Here is a 6,994-nt window from a genome sequence, read left to right on the forward strand (position 1 = left end):
TATTATATATTATAATAGGTATAATACTGTAATAGTGTATATAGGTAGTATTTATTTTATAACAGTAGTGCATGGCCCACATTGTTGGCGGCGGCTCAAAACGACTAAGAAGGGCCTGTCTTACAATCATAGTTTAAACCCTGGTTACGCCTAACCCACTGATTTTACCGGCCGAATTCGGTGGTTTAACCTTAGTTCAACGATTGTAAAACGGGCCCTAAGTCCCCCAAAAAACTGAGGAGGTAGCTCAGCGATATTACAAAGTCAATAAACTGTTTTATTTAAATGGGTAACGAAATTGTATTTCAGTTTTCACAATGTTCCATATCATTGTTTAGAAATATATTGGGGACTGGTCTGTTACTGACCCTCCGCGGCCGAAGAAAAATATTTTTGGACTGCTGGATATCGTAGGTACAATAATATTCAAGAGATAGTTTGTCATCATTGTCATTGTCAAGTTAACCATATAAGTACAACTTTCCGGGCCGTATATCTGGGGCTCACTCCCAAAATGTGGAGAAAATGTGGAATGTTTCAATGAGGGATGAACAAACTAAGTAGGTACCTAGCTACTGCTTGAAATTACCTTGGGTCCCTTTTGGCAGGGTTTATGCTGCATCCAAAACTTAGTGAAAAGAATCATTTTATCGGATATTTTATAATTTCGGCTTCTGACGTGATATAACATTAAAGGGATTCAATACCGTGATTTTCTGTTTTTGTCTAACACACGCGTGACATAAGATTTTAGACATGCTCTTTGTCAAACATATCAATCGATCTAATGAAACAATAAGAATTCTAAAAACAGATTTGAATTTGTCGTCAAGTCTACTTCAAATCGAATTTTCTATATTTTTGAATTTTTGATTTTAACTTCTCCAAAAATTGAAATATGACAATTTTTATTATAACCTTCTAAGGAATTTGGGGGGATAGTATAAAAAATGTAGGACAGGCGATTTCAAGTAGACTTGAGGACAAATTTAAATCTGTTTTCAGAATTCTTATCGCTTCGTTATAAGATCAATTGGTATGTTTGGTAAAGAACACGTCAACAATCCTATGTCGCACGTTTGTTAGACAAAGACAGAAAATCACGGTATCGAATCTCCTTAATTAATTTACTGCAATCCTAAATTAAACAATACAATTTTAAATATTCGATCGTTGTCTTTTTTGTAATAACTAATCATTTTTAACAATTAGTTTCAAAAAAATGTATCATATATTAACGGTTCTATACATTACGGCGAGGCAATAACGCAGACCAGTATGCATTCGTATAATATTGTGATAATATCGCACAATTTACGCAAGAGATGGAAAGGTTCGCCTACCTACTATATAGTATAGTTTAAAAATATTATAAAATATGGTATCACTGCGTATAATATGTACTATAGGTATTTGTTTAGCATTTTAACCCACGACCGCACAAAACCCGCGACCCGTAGGTCGATTCGGCTGATCGTGCCCACGACAGGGCAATATTAATAATGATATTATGGACGTGTTCAAGTGGCATGCAAATAACAGACGAAAAAACTCGAAAAAAAAAAAAAAAAAAAACGCACGTTGCGGCTAACGAGGAGGGTAAGATAATATTGTACAGCGATCTCTGCGCGCACATTTGTTTATACCTCGAAAATGTAATATATATGTGTGTTTATTGTATTTACGTATAGTATGATATCTACCGCAGCGTGCGTCGTGTGTGTGTATACTATATACGACGATGGGTGTTGTGTTACGCGGTAGGTATAGGCATGCATGTGCATATACGGAAAGGGGGGAAAAAAAAACACAAGAAAAAACCATCCCCCGGACCAGACGCGTCGGACTTTTTACGATTATTAATAAGGGACGGGGTACGAAAATAAGCAATCTGTCTGCGCAGAACGCGCCGCGTATATACATATATATGACGTGCGAGGTGCACGCGTATAATATATACACACACACAAAATACTATCGGGAAGTCGTTAAAAGAAAAAAACGGGATCGAAACGGTCGGCCAGATGATTTACCGCCGGCGATGGCGTATACATTTTTATATATATTTATTTTTTTTTTTTACCGTATTCCTTCGCACGGCCGAATGAACCTAACCCGACACGTCCGTCACGCGCGCGACACATACATAATATACATACATACATACACGCGGCTGCTGTGCCACGAATCGATGACGATCGTATTATTATTATTATATATAACTTTACGATCGTGTCTCGTGTGGTTTAGTGGTTAGGTTTCAATGTTTATACATTATGACGGCTTGGCGCGACTAAAATATATATATATATATGTGTATATACTGTATAGTATGTCGAGTACCTGGTACGCGATATGAAAATCTTTATTTTATTTTAAAAGAACATATTTTACGGTCTGTGTTAGATAATGTGACACAACAAGCAAATGATACGATAATATGATAATCTATGTACAACTAGAATTATTACAGTTATAAAATTGAAGAGTAGGTATATAATGATATTATTATGTTTGGAAGTGCTAATCTCGAAGTCGGGCTGCATCTACAGCTACAGTTATAATATGTTATATTGATAACAATACACTAAACTTTATTTAGCCCACGGTTTATTAACACAGATAATATTTAGGTATATTTTTTAATGTTAAACGTAAACTATAACAGACTCTTTTTACAAGACGGTATAGTAATCACTAGGTACCGTATTATACACAGGTATACAATACATCAATTATATCTATCAACAAACTGCCTGTAAATTATATTGTAAGCAATATATATATATAGTAGGTACCTATAGTAGCAGTGTAAGCACTAAATTTATTTTTGAGATATTTGTATTTAAACTAAATTGTTGTGTACAGTATATATATAATGTTTAGTATTATTTAGGTATACACACATAGACCTGTGAGCTTTGAGGTGACCATAATATCACTGTCACCGAGCGTGTATACTTGTGGGGTGGCCCGACCCATAAATCATAGTAATAGGTACATACTATCACGTATAATTTATATGTGCGTGTGTGTCTGTGTGAGTTTGTGTGTGTCTGTGTGTGTACGTGTGTGTACGTGCGGTTTTAAAATAAATTTACGAAATGACTTATTATCATATTATTATTCATACAACCGCTTTGCTATATATTATGTTGAGATACTAATATATTTGTATATTTTATTTATATTACTAACAAATGATTATGAATTAAGATATACTATAATATTATGATATGTACATACTTGTATACAACTATGAATAGCTCAATGGATTATTTAACATTATACAATACTTTTAAAAAATGAAAACGATTCATTTTTTTTGATATAGTTTACATTTTTGTAGATTATATAGCTAAAATAGCAAAACAAAATGTTGCAACTGAGAATGGGGATTGTATCGAAAAATACTCGAATTCAGTAGAATTGTCTTCGTTTATATAATAATATTGAAATGTATATTTTTAGTCGTATTATGATAAATTATGTAGGCATAATAATACTCTATTTGCGCGACACTGCTATAACTATTATTTTTTCTCGGTTACACGCACTTGAAACGCATTTTATGAACGCTATTGGTATAATAAATAATAATATTATGATGATCACGCCGCCTCCTTGTATTCAAGAGGCTGCAACAGGTAGCTATTATATTGAAACATGTTTCCGTATAATTTACATATTATGTCATCGGCTGTTGCCTGTGTTCCGTATAACACGTTATATTATATTGTATAAATGTATAATACAGATTAATTTATGATTTAAACGGACATACGACAATATTTTAAAAGAAAGACTTCATACCCTATCCGGCGACAATCCACAAACCACGTTATTGTACCTATCTACTATCTTATACTTGTTTCTTATAAAATCAGAAAATTATTATTGGTCCTACAAATCATCAGCGTATTAAAATCGTAATATAATAAAAATGAATGAATTCAATGTTAAATATAAAAGGAATCAGCTGGATATTATATCGGTATGCTAGCATTGGTACTGTTACTATCTGCAGGCCGTATTTGTGCGGGTCCAACCAAACTGTTGCACAACTCGGCCCTCGGGCGGCGAAGAACATTACTCGCGGCGGCAACAACCATAGACATGTAGATAAATATGTCTGTGGCAACAACTCGCTGTCGGCCACGCGAAAATGCGAAATGCCACACTGCAGGGAGTGGGGGCGCGAACGACACAGTTACACACGCGCGGATATCCGTGTGGCGCGTAGAAAACCCTGCCGAGGCCTGACGAACAGGCGACGATGCACACGACCGCGGCGCGCCAATAAACCGGAACAATCGAGACGCCGAAGGTGATGGCACGGCCAGCGGCGCACGTGCGACTCGCAAGGCCAGACGGAAGTACGGCACGGAAGTAGGCCGGGAGAATGATGAAACGAATTGACAACGCGCACAGTGGCGGAAGTAAGACGGCGTCGGACGGATTGTCCGGCGAGAACACCGCGGGCACAGCTGAATGTATGGGCGAAACCCAGTGCTCGGAAGGACCGCGTTCAAACTTCAAAGGGACTGTCGTTCGATTTTCGGGAACTTAACGGGAACGCCTTTTTGTGCGAAATATTGGTCATTTTTTTTAGAGGAACATGAACGATTTTATTTGTTCCTTTTTTCGTTAATTTATTCTTAACTATAAGGAATTTGACATTTTTTTTATGACAAACGGTTTTATAACTTTTTTTTAGAAATGTAGTCAATATTATACGACAATACGTCAATATACGATAATATTGACAATGTTTACGAAATGTCGACTCAGTCACGGCGGTCTTATCGGTCTTAATTTGTATGAAATAAATAAATTAAACATTTTAAAAACATAAAAACTACCTTATTGAACAAGTTGTTACTACAAATAAGTAAATAGTAGAACTAGGCACTAGAACTTGTATCAGTTGTATTTTTACTATTTTAGCTGACCAGTGAACCCTTCTTTATTTGGTGTATTCGCTGAATAATCAACAACCAACCCTAAATTCTCTACAATCCTACGAACAGAACCCCGAGCTTGAAACGATTTATAAATTCGCCATTCGTTTTGTAGGTAACCTATTTTTCTTACTAATTAGACAATAATAATATTATATTATTACATTTTTAGTCAAGTTAATTTTTTTATCCATTCATTTTTAACCTAACGAAAAATATATTAGTTAGGTACCTAACTTTTAACTTGCTTCTTATTTTATTAGTACTCGAGAAAAAAAAAACATTGCCCAGCCTCGGTTTAAATGTGTTTATAACAATATACTTTATATATATTAAATATTTACTGCACCGATGTTGCACCCGCCAAAAACGACCGCGCAAAGCGCACAAGCGGCATTCCTCGCGGCGGCGGCTCGTCTATTTGTAGATACAAATCGTTGTAAATTACAATCAGACTCTGAGACGAAATAGAGCTTTGTGTCTCACTAAATAATATTAACTACTTTATCTGCCGCCGCCGCCGCCGCGCGCATTGCACCACCGCCGGAGCAGCAGCCACCGGCCACCGCCTAGGCGGCACATGTTTGTTATTAACCCCAATATTTTCGTTGGCATGGACCATAATAACACGTCGGTGTGCGCTGCTCAAAAGAGAATAATATTATGATGAGATTTTGAATAGTATACGTCATGTTAGCACAACTATATAGGTAGTACCTACGCCAAATACCGATTATTGCAAAAAGTATATATTGTTTAGTTGTATGATATAATGTGCATAGGCGTGTAGCGTGCTTATGATATACCTAGCTATAAACACGTCCAATTAAATGTTTTTAATAATACATACGTGGATATATTTTACATACAGGTACCCCGAGGAGTGTTCAAACAACTCCCGAGACATTCCTTGATTTTTTTGTTTTTCAGTTATTACAAATACTGCTTATAGTGGTCTGGTAATATTTTCCCAGTATTCCTATATAGGTACTTATACACTGCAGTTGCACAGTTACACGTCGGTTGAAGTTGGTATATATAATATATACTAATGGTACTATATGTACTAATGGTACTAAGGAACTGTTGTAGTAGTACACAGTTGGCACAGTTGGGCCACCCGATGTCCCTATATATTATACATAAACGTATAATACATTATACATTATACTTATACAGGTAATTATTATTTACTCTGTTCATGTAGGTAGTTATTTGAATTATGATAATAATTAATAATATTATTCAGGTACAGATATGGTACAGCATAAGTAATGTTATTATTGTTATACCTACTTATACATAGTGTAATAGTTATGTAAAGTTGTACCGGATATATCTGTAAATAAATAAATTATCGACTATATACAATTCTAGAATTTGATTATTAGAAAACTACCTACTTTACAATCGAAATAGTGAGTTGAAACAGCACGCAATAAAAACATATTTATATGACCATAATATTATAGAATAAAAACTGAGCCTATAAAACAAGTTCTTTTGAAGTTTTTTTTATGTTGACATGGTTGGTAGTACGACTTCAATACTCGCGGACATGTGAACTTAATGTAGTATATCGTCATGCCCTTTGCAAGTCGTATAAGTATTTTAACGGCTATTACGCATTACAATTGTGCCGTTTATACCAACACTAATATTAGCACCTAATATACTTAATATTCTAGAAAGCGTTATACTTACGGGTGTGAGCAGTGACGTTAAAATGTACATGCGGTATCATCAAAAGTAAATAAAATCAGAAAATCTATATTATATCGCAGATCTTGATGACGTCTCAATGTGGTTGTCATTAAAATAAAAACAAACCATACACTAACGACTAACTATAGTTTATAATTTGTATGATCCGACTAAACCTTTGCAAAAAAAAAATATGATACCTATAATTGGTACCTACTAAACTATTTTTAATCTAATCTCCTGATCTTAATAATAATTATAAGTTATAACGATAATAAAACATTGTAAATATATGTTTTTAATAGGAGTTTTGAATGAAAACGAAATAA

This window comes from Metopolophium dirhodum, chromosome 3 (assembly GCF_019925205.1).
Source record: "Metopolophium dirhodum isolate CAU chromosome 3, ASM1992520v1, whole genome shotgun sequence".
Lineage (NCBI taxonomy): Eukaryota > Metazoa > Arthropoda > Insecta > Hemiptera > Aphididae > Metopolophium > Metopolophium dirhodum.